Genomic DNA, 19,902 nt, shown 5'->3' on the forward strand with positions numbered 1-19,902 from the left:
TACACACACCATTTTCTGTCCACCCAGTGGATTGCTGTTGTTTAGGCTGCTATTGTTTCTATGCAAGGTGCTATATCTTCTTCCCAAGGGTTTAGCCACACCTTATCTAACAAAGGAAGATGATGCCAGTGCTCTGTAACATGTTGTCTGAATCCTGACGGCCTCTTGGTGGTAATCTATGTTGATTCATATTTAGATGGGCTGGATCCACATCGTCCCACAGTAGTTGCCATAGATCCTTTAACCCAACACTCACAACTGGAGGTGGAATTGGATTGAAATTGCTGAACTGTAAATTAAGAGTTTACTCTGTACTTTCCCTGTGCCCTGACAGCCCAGTGATTGATGGAATGGCACTAGGGCACTCTCTCAGCTGTACATCAGCTTTAAAGATGCCAAGCATGCGCTGAATAGAGTATTGAGTTCATGTTGGGTCAAAACAGTTCCACTTTCGAGAAATGAAGGAGAGGGCGTACACACACAGTACATTCTGTATGGAAATGGGACACTTCTGTAATGGGTTCATGTCCATGTCTTTGTGTGCTGCTCATTTCTCCTGTGCCACAGAACAGCCTCCTCCCTACAGTCGGTTCCTACACTACTGTATGGTACGTTGTTGCAGGCAGGGTGACGCTCCAGTTCTTTTACGATAATGGAAGGTCTCAGTAAGTGAAGGTCATAATGATTAATAGATCCCCACTGTAGCGACAGTTGTAAGAGACATTGCTCCTCGGTACACTATGTAATTCCTAATGAAAGTCTGCCAGGCCTCTGTGTGTTTGAGTAGTTTTACATAATGCTGTTCCATAGATAGAGGTGGGCATTTACCCATATGGACAAACTGGTAGGGGGACACTCCTCTGCTTAGTCCCACCTATGGGAATTAAGCCTTGGAACTGGCACTTGAGCTATCTGTTTCAAACAATTGATATTGTTTTGTAAATTGTAGTTCTTCAATAATATTAGATTGATTCAGTACTGTTGTTTCAGAAACAAAAGATGAGATTAAAGGAAATCTATCAAACGTTTTGTTGCCATTTAAAATGCTTGTGTGGAGTATACAGATGACCTTTTTAAAAGTATGTTTATGACTAGTTCAAGTGTGGTTCCCAGAATTAGTTCTCACAATGGTGACTGCTGCAGCCTCTAAACATGAGTCACTGCTGCCACTGTGTAGTCTAACAGAGAGCTGGGAAGTAAGTGTTTGGAAACAGTTCCTAATGAGCCCCATGCAAGTACAAAATGCATTACAGTGGATTACTTTTAAACCCAACATGTATAGTTTTTGCCGTCCATTCCTGACTCATCAAACATTTCAATCAGTCCACTGAAATCAGTAAACACAACAGTTTACATGGTCACTGATTTTCTTGACAGCTATTGATGTGAGAGGAATTTCAGTATGCATTGAACCTTGATCCTGGTACAAATGTACACTACCCTTCAAAAGTTTGGGGTCACTTAGAAATGTCCTCGTTTTTGAAAGAAAAGCTTTTTATTTTTGTCTATTTTTAAAATAACATAATTGATCAGAAATACAGTGTAGACGTTCTTAATGTTGTAAATGATTGTTGTAGCTGAAAACGTCTGATTAAAAAAAATATACAATTAAAAAATATATATATATCTACATAGACGTACAGAGGCCCATTATCAGAAATCATCACTCCTGTGTTCCAATGGCACGTTGTGTTAGCTAATCCAAGTTGATCATTTTAAAAGACTAATTGATCATTAGAAAACCCTTTTGCAATTATGTTAGCACAGATAAACTGTTGTCCTGATTTAAAGAAGCAATAAATCTGTCCTTTAGACTAGTTGAGTAGCTGGAGCGTCAGCATTTGTGTGTTCGATTACAGGCTCAAAATGGCCAGAAACAGAGATCTTTCTTCTGAAACTTGTCAGTCTATTCTTGTTATGAGAAATTAAGGCTATTCCTTGCAAGAAATTGCCAAGAAACTGAAGATCTTGTACAATGTTGTGTACTACTCCCTTCACAGAACAGCGCAAACTGTCTCTAACCAGAATAGAAAGAGGAGTGGAAGGCCCCGGTGCACAACTGAGTGAGAGGACAAGTACATTAGTGTCTTGTTTGAGAAACAACGCCTCTCAAGTCCTCAACTGGCAGCTTCATTAAATAGTACCCGCAAAACACCAGCCTCAACGTCAACTGAGAAGAGGCGTCTCTGGGATGCTGGCCGTCTAGGCAGAGTTGCAAAGAAAAAGCCATATCTCAGCCTGGCCAATAAAAATAACAGATTAAGATGGGTGAAAGAACACAGACACTGGATAGAGGAACTCTGCCTAGAAGGCCAGCATCCCGGAGTCACCTCTTCACTATTGACATTGACAGGTGTTTTGCGGGTACTATTTAATGAAGCTGAAGCTGCCAAAAGTGTTTTCTAATGATCAATTAGCCTTTTAAAATTATAAACTTGGATTAGCTAACACAACGTGCCATTGGAACACAGGAGTGATGGTTGCTGATAATGGGCCTCTGTAGATATTCCAAAAAGTCTGGCTACAAAGTCATTTACAACATTAACAATGTCTACACTGTATTTCTGATCAATTTGATGTTATTTTAATGGCCAAATATTGGTTTTCTTTCAATAACAAGGACATTTCTAAGTGACCCCAAACTTTTGAACGGTGGTGAGGGTGTTTGTGTGTGTGTGTGTGTGCGAACGTGTTCAAAGAAAAAGCTTCTCAAGACTCTCAACGTTTAAACTCGGTCTCACTAATCAGAAGCCGTGAGGATATGTAAATGTAATCAGTGCGCCCCTCAGCCCAGGGGTGAGAGAACAAAGGTCAGTGATTGACGTGCTTGTTCACTGATATGAGGAGCACAGCACACAGTTGTGATTTCTTGCGTAGCCCCAGGGTGGTAGAGACATCTGGCAAAGAGCTTACTCCTGATTGATTGTGCTGTATGAGGGATATTCAAAACACTCAGGCCCTCCATTTAGTAATCACCCCAAGGCTCATTTCATCTCTCCCAGACACCTGCTAATGAACGTACTGAGAGGGCTCTTACTGTTTGCCTTGAGCCAGGCTGTCACTCTGCCACCTTCATTTCCATAACCAGCGTTGCACAACAACCATGGACCAATGCTTCAGCTGCACCAGGCTCAATGCAGCACAGGGAATTTAACACACCATAACAACACCACCTTACTGCAGACAAAAACGGGCTATCTTAGGCCTCCCAAGTGGCGCAGCGGTCTACGGTACGGCAGTGCTAGAGGTGTCACTACAGACCCGGGTTCGATCCTGGGCTGTATCACAAGTGCACAATTGGCCCAGCGTCGTCCGGGTTAGGGGAGGGTTTGGCTGGGGGGGCTTTACTTGGCTCATCGCGCTTTGGCGACTCCTTGTGGGGGCCGGGTGCATGCAGGCTGACCTCGGTCGTCAGGTGAACAGTGTTTCTCTGACACATTGGTGCTTGTGGCTTCCGAGTTAAGCGGAAGGTTGTTAAGAAGCACGGTTTGGCGGGTCATGTTTTGGAGAACGCATGACTCGACCTTCGCCTCCCGAGCCCGTTGGGGAGTTGCAGCGATGAGACAAGATCGAAAAATTAATCTGCAGTGGTCTGTGTGGGCTGCAGGGGTGCATTGATAATGATCATGATGCAGGGTGCCTCTTGCACGTATCTATCCTGTTACTACTTTATGACCCTGGGGACATCTCTTAACTCTCGACTCCCAACTTCCATCCAGTTACCAGTAGAAGCTGTAATAGGAACCTAACCTCTGGAAACCCAGATCTAGGGCAACAGCACTAGTATGCTGAACATTGTGGGAGGCAATCCGTCTGCCTCGGAAGACTGGGACCCAGCAGCCCACCACTACAAAATCTGTTGGCAGTTTTAAAGATTTCCACATGGTGGCAGCATTTAATCATCATATATAACAGTAGTCTCCAACAAGACTTTGAGACTGATTTGAGTTTGAAGAGCCTGTGATGCCATGTAGAGCTTTATACTAAGATACCATATTTAACCTCAGGTTTCACTGCATCATGAACATGTTTTCTGCCCCAGTATTGCAAACCGTGACAACGGTCTGAAGTTAAATAACTCACAACTAAACTGTAGTATGTAGTCTAAAGTACTTTCTGTAGGGGTTATTCCTTGACCAACATAAAACTATTTTGTAAGTCATAGTACTTCTCTAAATAGACATGTCTTTGTCTGCGTAGGCTATATTGGATTCATTTCACATGAAGAATGGTCGGACAGTCATTTTGTTGATTTGAAGAATTCTGATACTCTCCAGTGTTTCTTAACTGGCCCCACTTGTCACCTGAGCAGTAACATCTATGGAAAAATTCTGTTTGCAGGTACATGAATAATGAATGAAACAGAGTGCGTAGTGTATATTTAACATATCTTCTGACATAATCCTCCAAAGTTAGCATCCAATGAGCTTTCTTAAGCCTGAGGATACCCGAGCAAGCACATCATTGATGAGCACAATCAATGTGCTGTGTAATTGAAACTGCATTTAGTCTTCCAAAATAGGTCCTGTCAGATATATTTTTGGCATCAGGATGTCTGTGATTTCTACCGATGATTCTCTGACACAGCAGCATCTGACCAGCCTTTGAAATATGAACCCAATCAATCTACTATCTGTAGGACAATACACCTTTGTGTCTTTGTGCTTGAGCACACTGCCCGGGTTGTCTTTTCTATTGACCATTTAGGTAACACTTTACATTAAGTCGCTTGTATACTTGTGTGGTCATGCTGTAATTTATATAGTAACAACATTGCTGTTACATAGTACTTTGTAATTGCTTTGAGATTGCATAGTAATGGAGTTTAGCGGTTTATTTTAAGACTTTTCCTTCACTGCACATTGGACTGATGTCTCCATTTTTGTTTGTACACCGTCTTATCTCTTATTTATGTAACCCTTACAGTGAGTACTACTACACAGACTACATTTGTAAGTTTTTTTTTTCTGATTTAATTCTCAAATTACATCCGCAAAGTGGAAAAGGGTCCTAAAACAAGTTTTGTTACTCAATATGTCAGGCCTGGAAGACTGTTATAGGCAATAATAAGCACTAACTTTCTCTTCTTCATCAGTTGACATGTCGCAGTTACCATGGCTACAAACAACACAACCCAACACAAGCCCGTCGTGTATCTCCCCCACTTGCCTTTGAACAAGTGATCAATCGCTGTCACCCGCCAGAAAATAAAGGATGCCATCCCAAAATATCTCACGCCTGCCTCCCCAAATACTTGGGAGCACTGCATCGACGCCTCCTAAAATACACGTGTTTTACTGTATGTGTTGGTATCTATATTTAGCAGTGTGTAGGTGTCGATTTGCGGTTCTCAGCGTAGGGTTCCTATAGACGTGCAGCTTCACTGACTACATGGCAGACCAGGGTCTCTCATCCCATAGGAACAATCCATCTGGTGATCACAATACCCTTTACACATAAAGCAGTGTAATACACATGGTGAGTATCATCTTCACACAACCTACACTGAGGGTCATGGACTGTAATACTGGCCCTGGCAGCAGACATAAATCATTCCCATGATGATTTATGGAATATTGTTCTCCAAAAAAAAAAAAAAAAAGACATCTTAATTGATAAATGGTCTAATACACAACAAGCATTTGTATCTGTGTGTCCCTGACATATCATAGATAGATTGGCAAAATGGACTTTACCTTGGTCTTTATGGTTCATTCACCTACCCATCATGTGACACCACTGGTGTGAGGTCACACGGTTTATGCAGGCTGGCAGAAACTACACAGACAACCATTAGAGAACCACCGGAAACAGGGAGACGGAGTGACCCCAAATGCACATTGATTCAGTGCATGGTGAACTGATTTGCTTCCATAGTGTTGCTACAACAGTACTAGTGACAGAACATGAGTAGCCTACTCCTCACTGTCCACGTCTGCTCTTGGCTATGCTGAGCTAGTTCTGACTGGGAGCACTTACATGTGAAATAGTGCCAATGGGAGTGAGATGTCTAGCCAGATGCCTTCTACATGATTAGTTTGAGAGAGATGGCATGCTCACAGGGCTGATGCTGGTAATGGGCTTTCCCCTCTCCTTCCCAGAGAGAATAACTAAGAGCTCTGAGAGATCACCAGAATATACAGTAACTGCCTTTCAATTTACTGCCTTTTTCCAATGTCCCCAGCCCCACCATGAATACCATCCAGAGAGATGTCAAACTGCTGTGGGATTTCGTACAGAACGGATTTTTTAAACGTTTATTGTCATGAGTCTTGTTTTGGAGGCAGAACTGTGTGATTTTCCCTTTAGGCCATCTGCAAAGTCAAAATTGGCTATATTGTAAAAATTCATGTTTTTACCCCCCCCCCAGCTTTTTGATCATATACTGAACTAAAATATAAACGCAACATGCAACAATTTCAAAGATTTTAGTGAATTACAGTTCATTTAAGGAAATAAGTCTATTGAAACAAATTCATTAGGCCCTAATCTATGCATTTCACATGACTGGTAATACAGATATGCATCTGTTGGTCACAGTCAGTATCTGGTGTGACCACCATTTGCGTCATGCAGCAAGACACATCTCCTTTGCATAGAGTTGATCAAGCTGTTGAATGTTGTCCCACTCCTCTTCAATGGTTGTGTGAAATTGCTGGATATTGGCGTGAACTGGAACATGCTGTCGTACATGTCAGTCCAGAGCATCCCAAACATGCTCAATTGTTAACATGTCTGGTGAGTATGCAGGACATGGAAGATCTGGGACATTTTCAGCTTCCAGGAATGGTGTACAGATCCTTACGACATGGGACCCTGCATTATCATGCTGAAACATAAGGTGAAGGCGGAGGATGAAGGGCACAACAATGGATCTCAGGATTTCGTCACGGTATCTCTGTGCATTATGCCTGCCCATACCATAAGCCCTCTGTTCACAATGTTAACATCAGCAAACCACTTGTTGTGAGGCTGGTTGGACGTACTGCGAAATTCTCAAAAACGACGTTGGAGGCAACTTATGATAGAGAATAGCAACAGCTCTGGTGGACATTCTTGCAGTCAGCATGCCAATTGCACGCTCCCTAAAACATTGAGACATCTGTGGCATTGTGTTGTGTGACAAAACTGCGCATTTTAGAGTGGCCTTTTATTGTCCCCAACACAAAGTGCACCTGTGGGACAAACACTTTACATGCTGCGTTTATATTTTCGTTCAGTATAATTTAAGGTTAGGTGTAGGCATTAATTAGGTGTAGCAGTGGGGTTAAGGCAGGACTGTGCAAAGGCCGGCCCACGGGGCCGTATGCAGGCTGCGACGTGATTCAATATGGCCCGCGGAATCATACTCCGATCACAAAGATTTTGCGATAATCAAGTTTTGAAAAACGTATTTGTTATTCAAATTAAAAGCCCAATGAAAACCTGTCTTTTTTCAACTCCGAACGCTTGTGGAACATTTATTTTGAAGGCACGTATAAATAACAACTGCACAAGGACAGACAGTGACTGACAGGCTATTCACACGTCAGTTACAAATTGAGCAAAAATGTGTTTTTCAAAGAAAAGGAAAGTAGACAGTGAATGTAGGGTGTTTAAAGCAAGAGTGGACATCGACATATTTCTTTGAGGTAACGGAGAAAGCTGTGCACTTAGTGTGCAAAGAGAGCATCGTTGTCTTGAAAGACTACAACTTGTCCCGACACATCCAGACGAAGCATGCAGAGAACTATAGGAAGTCTTCTGAGCAGAAGGAGAGTTCCAAAACTCTCTGCCAATAACAGCTAGTTTGTTTTCCCCCTCACCTCTCAGACCACTCAGACAGTCCTAACAAAACTCTCGCTTGAGAAATTGCTCTTGCTAAGAAGCTATTTTTGTTTCTTTTTGACCATTTTGATTGTTTTCAATCACAGTAAGGTCCTTAACTGTTAGCCAGAAATGATTTGATATAGAGATACAAACAGCTGTGTTGGGCCTTTGACATAAATGTAGCATATTTAGAGTAATAGATCTCAGACAAAGTATATACAAACGCGTATAGTCATGGCAAATCCCTTATGGAGGAATTTTATAGCCTTTATATAAAATATACTGAACAAAAATATAAATGTAACAATTTCAACGATTTTACTGAGTTACAGTTCATAAAAGGAAATCAGTCAATTGAAATAAATAAATTAGGACCTTATCTATGGATTTCACATGACAGGGCATGGGCGAAGCCATGGGTATGCCTGGGAGGGCATAGGCCCACTCCCTTGGGAGACAAGCCCACCGACTGGGGAACCAGGCCCAGCCAATCAGAATTCGGGTTTTTTCCTACAAAAGGGTTTTTATTATAGACAGAAATACCCCTCAGTTTCATAAGCTGTCCGGATGGCTGATTTCAGACCATCCCGCAGGTGAAGAATCCAGATGTGGAGGTCCTGGGCTGGCGTGGTTACACATGGTCTGCAGTTGTGAGGCCGGTTGGATTTACTGACAAATTCTCTAAAATGACATTGAAGGCGGCTTATGGTAGAGAAATTAACATTTAATTATCTGGCATCAGCTCTGGTGCCCATTCCTGCAGTCAGCGTGCCAATTTACACACGCCCTCAAATCTTGAGACATCTGTGACATTGTGTTGTGTAACGAAAGTGCACATTTTAGAGTGGGCTTGTATTGTCCCCAGCACAAGGTGCACCTGTGTAATGATCATGTTGTTTAATAAGCTTTTTGATATGCCACACCTGTCAGGTGGCTGGATTATATTGGCAAAGGAGAAATGCTCACTAACAGGGATGTAAACAAATATGTGCACAACATTTGAGAGAAAAAAACCTTTTGTGCTTATGGAACATATTTTTTCTTCTTTGATTTCAGCTCATGAAACATGGGACCAACACTTTACATACATGTTGCATTTATATTTTTGTTCAGTATAGTGTAAATGATGAACATAACACCGTCAATCATGTTTTTACGACAGAGGTGCTTCTCTCATATCAATAAAGTAACCTAAAAAAGGTAAGTAGGAGGAAAGAATTTGAAGGCAATAATTAATTAATTAGTTAATATAATGATGAGAGCTATAGCTGCAGGCAGTATTGCTGTAAGGCAGCCTGGCTGACCTGTTTTCAATAGACGGTGCTTCCCAGCAACGAGGGCTTACCGACATGTGACCTATTGAACGGTGACTGGAAAGCTTGCAAGTGGTGCTGTCAACAGCAGGACATAAATAAAGCTAAAGATAGGGCAATGTGGCTGAGGCTGCTGGTCAGCCCACTGCTTTTTATAGATACACTTTGATTTATAAAAGGCGATGGGGACTATTTTAGACCTTGGAAAATGTCTAATGATCTCTGGGTGTGTGATTGACCCCCCCCCTAGACCTAAGCGTGGTGGGTTCAGGAGATTGCAGATGTGGCGAGTTGACGAGCCAAAAGTAACCATTTTGGTACATGCAGTAGGAGATATTGTTGGTCATCCATTTGATGACTTTCCTTGAACCCAGAGGCAGGCCACCATGTCTGATGATCACATACTAGAGAGGAGGTGACTAGGGTCATGTGGAGAGAAGGAGTGAAGGTTTACAACTTCACTCTCAAAGTGCCGTAATATTTCAGGTTAACTGCTGAGTTATGCAACCCTGTCAATCCTGTTAGCTGGTGTCAATGCTAGGGTCAGGGGTCAACATGTAGGCATGTTCCAAGAGGAATCCGCTGTAGAACAGACCAAGGACAAGGAGGTCTGTCCAGACTGGAGTCTGGTCAAGTGGGTAACACTCCCGTCTCCGGAACCCCCCTGCGGAGGTGGATCCCTGTTCGATCCCTGCATGAGCCCTAGGTTTTCTATGTCCTCTAATCTGTCTCTCGCTTCTGCTCCTATAAAAATAGGTAAGTAGTTTGGAATTCTGTTCTCCTAAAAATAAGAGGCAGCTCTGCAGTGGTCACCAGCTAGCACAGCCACAAAGCAAATCAGATTTTAAACCTGACCCTAACCTTAACCCAGGCCTGGGCAATTATTTTGCATAGAGGGCCACATTAGAATATATTTTTGCCATCGCAGGCCAGAATCATATTACGGGATAATACATAATATGTATTACTGTGTTGACAGATATCTACTGTAAATCACATCCAGATATGCTACTTATTTAACTTTTTTAACATGCACAGAAATAAACCACATCCATGTTCTCCTTTTGGTAGATATTTGTATTATTTAACATGCTATGAACTACACGGAGGGAAAAGCACACTATGCATTCAGCACCACGGACAAAACTCTTGTTAACTCTTGTTGATCTGTGCCTTGACTTATTATATTTCATCACTGAAAATCTCTGTTCACATACATAGGTTGACCCAAACAGTACAAACATCTTCTGACTATGACTCCTAATCTTTGGAAACTTGTGTTCATTGAGAGATGCATAGAACCTCATCAGTGACATTGTTTTGAATATTCCTCTAATCACTGCATCAGTCTGAAGATTGATAAACTCAAGTTGCAGGTCTGTGGGAGCGTTATCCACATTGAAGGTGAAAGGAGAGGAAACCAACAGCATGTCATTTTCCAACACTTTGAAATCCACATACTTATTAACCTCCTCCAATAAACATTTCCCTGTGGCTGTGCTCTTCATTGACGACACTGAAGCAAGCTCATCTGTAATTTCAAAGTCTGGGGTTATGCCTCGTAAGAATATCAACAACTGTGCCGTGTCACGTGCATCACTGCTCTCATCCAGGACCAAGGAGAAATAGGTGAAATCCTTTACCTTTTTCTTTTAACTGTTGTTCCTTATTCTCTGCCATGTCCTCAACACGCCGTGTCACTGTTCATATTGACAGGGAAACATTTTCAAACAGCTCTTTCTTGTCGGGGAAAAGTATTGCTGCAGAGTCAATTAAACATTCTTTAATGAAAGCGCCCTCAGCGAATGGCTTGCTATGTTTAACAATTTTTGTGGGACAGTACATAGCTAGCTCTCGCAATTATGTCGTTTGCTGAATGCAGTTTTGTGAAAAGTCCTTGCTGCTTTTGCAACTGAGAAAGCAACTCTTTCAATACACTTGCCCTCTGCTCATTAGTCTACTAATGAATTTATTGCCTGGTAGGTCAAAACTCCAACCAACCAAAACAGATTCAAATTGAAACTGCTGAAATTACAGGAAACCCTCTTATATTACGAGATATTCAAAAGGTAAAACAGGAAATGTATCAGATTTATAGAGAAGAAGTAGAGAAAAATCTTAGGTTCCTGAAACAACGATATTATGAAAAAAAGTAAACAAGTCTCCAGGCACTGATGGCTTCCCTTCAGAATGGTTCAAGACCTTCAGAGAACAATTAGAACCTCTACATAAGGCCTGTTTTAACTGGACTCTGAGGGAGGGGGGTCTCCCACCGTCATGGAGAGAGGCCATCATATCAGTAATCCCAAAAGAGGGTAAAGATAAGAAAGAATGCAGTTCATATAGACCTATCGCAATTCTTAACACAGATTATAAACTATATGCATCAATAATAGCTAAAAGAATGGAGAACATAATCCCAGAATTGATTGACAGAGATCAAACTGGTTTCATACAAAATAGTATTTTCAAACAGATCTTACACTAAAAGAGCATTATCATTTTCACAATTTCACAGTATTATTCCAACCTCATAGTGTGGAAATATATATAAAACACAAGGAAATCAAATTTTTGACTGGACTAGGCCTGGAGAAACAATGTCCAAAAGAGATGATTGCGGATGACTCCATACAGTTTTCCATTACAACTTTTTGGCATGCTGTACAAGTTTGGCCTTTGTCCAAAAATATCAAATATAAAGTCAACATCTTAATGACTAATCAAAGACGCTCTATATAAGAAACTGGACAACGTTATTGGGGTTTTAGGCTGGGTTTCTGTACAGTACTTTGAGATATCAGCTGATGTACGAAGGGCTATATAAATAAATTTGATTTGATTTATTGTAAACCAAAGTGACGGTCAAACATATGAAGCCCCAAACTTCACCTCTGAATACTTTGTGCTCAGTGAGTGAAACAGCTGAAGCCTTCAGCTGGCTTTGCAGAGAGCACTGAGGACTGGCACAAAGGACTGCCTTACACTCACCCAGGAGCCTTGCCAGGCCTGTTTCCCTGAGGCCAGGGACGTAAAGTCCCTCTCCAAGTTTCCAGGAAACATGCTTGATAAGCAGCGGGCTTATTTTGGAGTAGCCATTCAGTGTAAACTAAGAGCACTGGACGTGACAACTGTGTTACTTAACGCCATAGAGTCGATTTGATATGTTGCGTTGGTGCTTCGTATCCATGGCATAAAGGGAGAGTTCAGCTGACCCCGGGGGTGTAGGGGCTAAGCCCAATCGCAGCCAGGATGACAGGAGGCCAGGTGTTGGAATTCCTGAGAGGAACCCAATACGGGTGTGGATGATTCGTTAATCCTAAGAGATCCACAGGGCCCAGCCGGCACACTGAAGCTGCTTGAAGTAGTTAGTGTAGTAGTGTTTAAACTTGATGATCAGACACCAGCAGCACCCTGGGTAATGTGTTATGTCACGCCCACATTACGGGTTATATAGCATTGCAGATCAGTTAACAAGAAATGGAATAGGGTTATATGCTAGGTTGGATCCCGAGTGGCGCAGCGGTCTAAGGCACTGCATCTCAGTGCTAGAGGAGTCACTATAGACCCTGGTTCGATCCCGGGCTGTATCACAACCGGCCGTGATCGGGAATCCCATAGGGCGGCGCACAATTGGCCCAGCATCGTCCGGGTTAAGGGAGGGTTTGGCCGGGGTAGGCAGTCATTGTAAAATAAGGATTTGTTCTTAACTGACTTGCCTAGTTAAATAAAGGTAAAGAAATATAAATACAGTTTGATTGAGAATCATACTTAGGTACCCTTTTCCCACTTGTGTTCGTGGGTGTTTATTTTCTGTTCTGTATTTCACCGTTCAGGACTGTTTTCGTTTCGTTCTCGTGTCTTGTTGTTTTTGTTGGAGTATTCGTTGTCATTAAAAGAGAAAAAGAATACTTACCACACTGCACCTTGGTCCTCCTCTCCATCTCCCAACGACGAGCGTTACAGATATTGACAAATGTTCCACATAAATATTCTGCGGTTGGTGTTTTTTGTAATGATTTAAGTGACCATTGTGCTGTTGTTGCTGTTAGAAATACTAAGGTTCCAAAGACAAACCCACATTTTATTCGTAAGAGAAATTTGAAGTGTTTTAATGAGCCTGCTTTCTTTCATTATTTGTTTTATTTTGACTGGAACAAGATTGAGCTTATCCCTGATGTGGAAACTGCCTGGAAATTCTTTCATGATGGTTTTTCCCAAATAGTAAACAAACATGCCCCATTCCGTAGGTTCAGGGTTAAAGGGCGGGATAATCCATGGTTTTCTTCTGAGCTGTTTTGTACTATTCACGACCGTAATCTAGCCTGGGAAGGAAGGTCAAGTCTGAATATTTTATATCTGTTACCACTGATAACCTGAATGACCCTAGAAAGTTTTGGAAGGCTATTAAGTCTATGTCTGGTAACAGTAATGTTAATGAATTACCGTCATGTGTTTTGAAGGACTCTGTTGCTATATATGACAAAACTGAAATGCTGAATTGTTTCAATGAGCACTTTGTATCATCTGGTAGGCTGTTTGATTCAGTGTCCTCTGTCTCTGTACAACCCTGTGTGGATGAACCAGTGAGAGCTGGTCAAACTTTTAGCTTTTTGCCATTCTCAGTGCAGGTGGTACATAAAGCCCTGAAATCCTTAGATCAGAGAAAGCCTGCAGGTCCTGATCTTTTGGATCCCTGCTTTATAAATCTGGCAGCTGATTTCATAGCTGAACCACTTACATCTCTGTTCAATCTATCCCTGGAATGTAATGAAATTCCAAAGATCTGGAAATCAGCATTTGTCCTACCACTTTTAAAAGAGGGAGATCCAACTCTTTTAAATAATTATAGGCCAATCTCAAAGCTGTCACCCCTGGTGAAAATACTTGAAACCCTTGTAAGTGAACAGCTAAAATAGTTTTTATTTACTAACTCTATTTTATCAATGTACCAATCGGGCTTCAGGAAGAAGCATAGCACAATTAAAGCAGCCATGAAGGTTTTAAATGATATCACTGAAGCCATTGACAAAAAACAGCACTGTCTCACTTTTTATTGATCTCTCTAAGGCTTTTGATACAGTTGATCATGCTATACTAAGGCAGAGATTGTCGAGTGTAGGTCTTTCAGAGCATGCAGTTGCATGGTTTGCTAACTATCTGTCTGATAAAACTCAGTGCACTCAATTTGATGGGCTTATGTCTGTTAAATTGTCTGTCTTGAATGGTGTGCCCCAAGGCTCTGTACTTGGTCCTCTCTTATTCACTATTTATATAAATGATTTAGACAAAAATGTCCAAAATGCACAACTTCATTTTTATGCTGATGATACTGTTATTTACTGTTGTGCCTCGTCTCTTACAAAAGCTTTCCAGAACATGCAAACTGCTTTTTATACTGTTCAACATACCTTGTGTCAATTGAAGCTTATGCTCAATACTGACAAAACTAAACTAATGGTGTTTTCAAATGCAAGAAATAGACCTCTGAACCTTTCACCTGTCAGGGCAAGGAGATTGAGGTTGTAACCTCATATAAATATCTTGGAATTTTAATTGATGACGGCCTCTCTTTTGAATTGCATATTCAACAATTTACAAAAACATTGAAGCTGAAATTGGGATTTTATTTTAGGAATAAGGCCTGTTTTTCTTTTGAAACCAGCTACATTTATGCCTTTACTAGACTATGGGGATAATTTATATATGAATGCTTCCGCTCAGTGTTTGAGATCAATTGACACTCTTTACCATGGCACATTGAGATTTATTTTAAAATGCAAAACCTTTACGCACCACTGCACTTTGTATACCAGGGTTGGCTGGCCTCCTCTAGTCACTCCTAGGCTCAGTCACTGGTATACTTTTATTTACAAAGCCATTTTGGGTTTACTACCTTTTTATTTGGGCATTTTTATTGTTCAGAAATGTGGTGGGTACTCTCTTCGTTCGCTGGACTTTATCCTGATAACTGTTCCAAATGTCCAAACTGAATTTGGTAAAAGGGCTTTTATGTACTCTGCGCCATCGTTGTGGAACACCTTACAAAATACTTTTAAACTGGAAGAACTTGTCCCGATTGGTGTTTTTAAATCACTGATGAAGGATTTTGAGGCTGATTCCCTGACCTGTCAATGTTTTTAATTTGCTATTTTACACTCTTGTGAATTCAATGGTTTTTACTAGATTACTTGTCGTTTTTCATGTTGTCTGTCTGTAATTTTTTTGTAATGACTTGGTGCTACCTATCTTGGTCAGGGTGCTCTTGAAAAATAGATTTTAATCTCAATGAGCCCTTCCTGGTTAAATAAAGGTTAAATAAATAAATAAATATTGATCCCATTAGCGGGATCTCAGCCCTAAGAAGTTTTTAAGGAAAACAAAGTCAAGGTATTGGAGTGGCCATCACAAAGCCCTGACCTCAATCCTAAAGAAAATTTGTGGGCAGAACTAAAAAAGTGTGTGTGAGCAAGGAGGCCTACAAACCTGACTTAGTTACACCAGCGCTGTCAGGAGAAATGGGTCTAAATTCACCCAACTTATTGTGGGAAGCTTGTGGAAGGCTACCTGAAACGTTTGACCCAAGTTAAACAATTTAAAGGCAATGCTACCAAATACTAATTGAGTGTATGTCAACTTCTGACCCACTGGGAATGTGATGAAAGAAATACAAGCTGAAATAAATCATTCTCTCTACTATTATTCTGACATTTCATATTCTTAAAATAAAGTGGTGATCCTAACTGACCCAAGACAGGGAATTTTCACTAGGACTAAATGTCAGGAATTGTGAAAAATTGAATTTAAATGTATTTGGCTAAGGTGTATGTAAACTTCCAACTTCAACTGTATACATGTTACAACAAGGCCATCTTAGTGCAGCTGCCAATATATTTAAACACTTTACCCTACAGGATCATGGACAATACTGTCTGAGATCACAGAACTGTAAAGGCGCCCGTATTCTAGGTTCGGTTTGCTCCTAGCAGAACTCGGCTAGGCGAAGCGAATGTCTGTGCATTAAAACATTAAAACATCGGCAATATTACTGTGTGTGCCTCCTGAGACGCTGTAGCAACAACATACCCAGTAAAACATCCTCAAAATAGACAGAATGGATCTTAGATCAATATAGAAATCTGAAATTAAGTTGGACATTGTAGCAAAGGAGGTCCTAGTCATGTAATTTTACATCTAACTAAAATGTTTGGTGCAGCATTTAGTTGTCTCTCGGTGAATGACCACAAACACTTAATTGAAGAATCCTATCCATTGTTCCCACTCCTACTAAGAGTAGTACTGTTGGCCAATCACTGACGATGGGGGCGTAGACTTCGGCTACTGAACTCCAACGCATCAATAAAATGTTTTGTGTGGGGGAACAGCCTTTAAAAAAAACTGCCGAATACCAAAACGAACAAAAACGTCACAAAATGTCATCATAATATATGCGCGAAATGTTTAGACTGGGAACCATATGACAGGCTTTAAGAGTGCTTTGCGCTTTGCTGCCCCATCCTATTGGAACACTTTGCAGAAGGACTTAAAATTAGATCATTTTATTCTGATTGATGTTTTTAAATCCTGAATTGGAGGACTACTGACTGCACGTGTTTTCAAACCTGCTCTTTTAAGCTCTCTTATGCACTTGGCACTGTTTTAACTTCCATTAGTTGTTAATAAGTTGTATGTGTTGTTGTATCTATTGTGTCAATACATGTATGCCGCTCTCTTGGCTGGGGCTCACTTGAAAAAGAGATGGAAATCTCAATGTGACTAACATTTCAAACAAAGCAGCTTTGTGGACTTGTGACACGACATTGGATGCTCTAGGTGACATCTCGCTCTTTGTAATAGTTTTAGTTTGTGTAACCTTAAAGCGCTGTTTTGTCTCTGTTTTGATTTTGTTCTTCTCATTATTGGTCCATCTGCTCTTCAATTGTTTTAAAAGCCTTCATTATAGTAACGTATAGTACATCCACCTCTGTCAACATCTGTCTGTGCGTGTGATCATCCCTGTATTTATCAATGCATTTGGGCATTATGTTTTTTGATTTGCACAGACTGTGGCCCATAGGGCTCTGTGAAGGGAGAGCTTCTGTCAGGACCAGCATAGCAGAGGAAAGGGAGAAAGATTTGAAGGAGATCTGAGCAGCGGCAGCCTTCACAACTGCCAGGCTCAACTTTTAATGGAGCTATCTGTGCTTCTGTTGTTACTGGGACAGAGCCGTGAGATTAGAACCACTGATAGTCCCCTCACTGTGAGAGGTACTGTGAAGCTTGATCTTTCAAATGAAAGATCTGTTGGAGAGAGGGTGAGGGGTTCGATGAGTTTAAAGAGGGGGCTCGTGTAAATGGAAAAAGTGAGTTCAAGATCTGCATTTGTCATTTCAAATGACGCTACTAGGTTCTCTCTCTCGCTCATATCCCAAAACAAACAGATGAGTAAGGGAGAGTCTTTGCTGTCTGCTTTGCCTCTAATCTTCTTTAGTCGGTCAAAATGCTCTCTTCTCTGTTGGCTTCTTTGTTTTGATTTAAAATAGACCGACCTACTATAGCTCCCATTATGATGATATCAAGCAATATCATATTCATGTAGCCAGGCGTACTGTAGTTTGAAGTGTATACATTGATTGCATGCATAGTAAGTTGCTGATCAATATGAACCTTGAAGCCTTATGCCTGGCCTATCTTGAATATCCCTTGTAGTAGGAGTTGAAATATCATACAGACTGCCTGTGCCTCTGCCTGAGTGGAATTGCCCACACAGAGACAAAGCATCACATCCCACACAGCTCAAGGCTGCTTCTCCATGTGATCTTACAGATTGGCACTCCACTGGTGGGCACTACACACTCCACAGACTCAGACAGTGGGCGAATAGTGTGGGATACTACTGTGTCAGTGTGACTGTGGAGCAGCTTAGCTCAGGTGTTACTCTTCTACTATCACATACTGAACGAGTGAGCTGGAAGTGCTGGGAAGAGTGGGCGGCCATGTTGGATAAAATGAGCAACTTTTGCTCTTTTGTAGTGTGGCTGAGCTGAGTTGAGCCGTCAGTAAACCTTGAGAGGAGATGTGAGTGACTGTGGAGGCTGACTCTGTGTGTGACAGTGTACTGCAAAGGAGTATGTGTGGGAGTAGGAGAGAGGGGTTTGTGTAGGCAGGTTGTGTAGGCAGTAAGTGACTGTCCAGGGTGTTTGTAGTGCTTGAAATCAATTTATGTGCTGTGTTTTGTTCTAGGCAATTATCGATGACGGTGACAAATTGGTCATTTGGGTCATGGTAGGCACTTACATGGGAATAATATGTAAAAAATATATATAATAATAATAAAATTAAGAATGTAATTAACATGGTTATTCATAATTGGAAACAAAAAACATTATGAGTATTGTGGGACAATTCTAGGTTTTGTTCAGTGTTTTAAAAGAACAGCAGCAGGCCATGCAGAGTGCAGCATTTAATGAGTGATAGTGCACAGTCACATGTGTTGTGTTCCCACAGCGTGCTCTCATTATGATGAATTGCACTGACTGCTTTCCTTTCTAGTGTCCAAACCTCTGTTTGTTACTATAGGAGCAGGGAGGAATCTAAAATGGATTCTCTGTTTTACTGGGGGATTGTCTCACTAAATTACGATTCTTTCTTGACAGACGCAACATTGAGTAGATGGCCAGACCAACGCACATGCAATACGGGTCTGGGTGCAGAGATCACTAAATTACAGACATACACATACTGCATGTTGTACTGTATGCGGTATGTGTTGGACATGCCGGCAAAAGCCAGCCATGCTGAGGTCCCTTCTCATGCTCCTGATTCTTTTCATAGCACCCATTCAGAGCATTGTTATGGCTTCCCAAAGAAAGCTGCTTAGCTCACAATGTCCCCATCCTAATGAGAGCCATGTGATTTAATGAAACCATTGTCCCTGAACAACCTTCCCTCTCTCCACAGTCCTCCACTCCTCTCCTCTTATCTCTCCACCTAGCTGTGAATCACACGGGTAGGCCTACTTTCTTCCCTCCCTGCCATGTAATCACGCCGCTCTTTTGTGAAGTGAAAATGTCACAAAGGAGCGGCGTGATTTCAAAGAAAAAATATGAATGATACTCTTCATGGCATTATGTAGTAGTTGACTGAGGAGAACAAATGCTTGTCATGGCATACAATGGAGGCATTATGGGATCTTCAGGAGGGTTACAATAATCAAACAACTAACCAAAACGCTCTCCATGTATTCATCCCACTTTTCACTGGAAATAATTATAGATCACGATTGTCTGTAACCTTTTACCTATCACGACATTACCTTTTATGTTGTGACATGTTGTTGTAGCCCATCACAGTGGCTTCTGCCATGTTCTACTATTCGTCTGAGTACAATAAGAAGTGCTAGACCAAAAGCTAAGCTAATTGTATTAGCAAAGCAAAGCAGTAGCATTCTCACAGGGTGGCCAATACTGACTGCCTTAATGCAATTACACATAGCCCACGCCTGGAACACTACTTTGATAGGGAAGATGCAGAGCCCATTATCTGCTATATGAATTTAAACGTCTGTGCCTCTCTGTGAATTATCCTGTACTACGTCACAAGTCACAAGGCTTCAAGGTCCAAATGAATTAAGAGCACCATCCACATCTCGTCCACCGCATCGCCATCCCGCAGATAGCATGAGTGACGCACAGACCTGGTCCAATCTGTTGCTTACAGAAACAAACCTCCAAATTGGTTATTTTTCATACAAAAAGAGTGAAAAGAAATCAGACGGACT

This window comes from Oncorhynchus clarkii, chromosome 6 (genome assembly GCF_045791955.1).
Source record: "Oncorhynchus clarkii lewisi isolate Uvic-CL-2024 chromosome 6, UVic_Ocla_1.0, whole genome shotgun sequence".
Lineage (NCBI taxonomy): Eukaryota > Metazoa > Chordata > Actinopteri > Salmoniformes > Salmonidae > Oncorhynchus > Oncorhynchus clarkii.